Here is a 1026-nt window from a genome sequence, read left to right on the forward strand (position 1 = left end):
AACAAAAATACCTTAACATAAATGCCCCAGAAAGTGGAGGGGAAAATCGCCCCGCCGGTAGCGTAGTGGTCACGCCGCAGACAGGTATTCTGGAGGTCGTGGGTTTGGATCCCACCTTTCGGGCATTTTTTCTCCACTTTCTTTCTTTCTTTCCAAATTCTTTGTTTCAATGACTTACCACATCCTCCCAATTGCTTTCCGAAATATTCTTGACTGCCAACTCTTATTTCTGTCTTCTTCCAACGAGCCCCTCATTCCCTATTCTGATTCGCTACATGCATACCGAGGGGCTCTCTTCTGGAAATCTTGGTGCCATAGGAAGATTAAGAAGGTTCAACGCTATTCGACCACTCTTGATATGTCATAGCCACTCGAGTCAAGACCCAGGGGTTAAAAAGAAGCTACCCTTCACCCCGAGTAGTCCGAATGGCGCTGGCTACCACCCACGATTACAAGAAACAAAAATACCTCAACATAAATACCCATCAATGGCAGGGAAAAATCGCCCCGCCTGTAGCGTAGTGGTCATCGCACCAGACCCGTATTCTGGAGGTCGTGGATTCGGATCCCACCTGGCGGGCATTTCTTCTCGACTTTCTTTCTTTCAAAATTCTTTATCTGTTTCAGTGGCTTACCACATCCTCCCCTTTACTTTCTGAGGTATTCTTGTCTGCCACCTTTTATTTCTATCTTATTTCTACGAGCCCCCACTCATTTCCTAATCTGATCCGATATATACATATTGTAGCGAAGACGACTGGACATTCCCTGACAGCGCCATTGCCGTGCATTATCGTGGATCATCATCACTGCCGTGCTTTTGGCACAACTCATCTATCATCATCAGAAGGAGCTTGTGAAGAAGTGGTTCAGCTGGCTCGGCATCACCCCTTGTCTACTGACTGCTTCCTCGGTGTTCCTGAGCACCAATAAACCCCTTAACAGTTTGGTGGAGAGTGCCGAGTCCTTGTCCCCACCCTGGATCTTCGCAGTCGGACCATCCCTACGGCCATGCCTGACCCGCCC

General features: G+C 48.2%; 1 non-coding gene across 1 annotated transcript; it reads left to right on the forward strand.

Moving 5' to 3' along the window:
* Nucleotides 1-507: 507 nt before the first annotated feature.
* Nucleotides 508-580, forward strand: Trnat-cgu (transfer RNA threonine (anticodon CGU)). The gene has a single exon. It is a non-coding gene; the product is annotated as a tRNA-Thr (tRNA).
* Nucleotides 581-1026: the final 446 nt, after the last annotated feature.

This window comes from Haemaphysalis longicornis, unplaced genomic scaffold (assembly GCF_048455015.1).
Source record: "Haemaphysalis longicornis isolate Haplotype H1 unplaced genomic scaffold, Haemaphysalis longicornis Haplotype H1 scaffold_107, whole genome shotgun sequence".
Taxonomy (NCBI): domain Eukaryota; kingdom Metazoa; phylum Arthropoda; class Arachnida; order Ixodida; family Ixodidae; genus Haemaphysalis; species Haemaphysalis longicornis.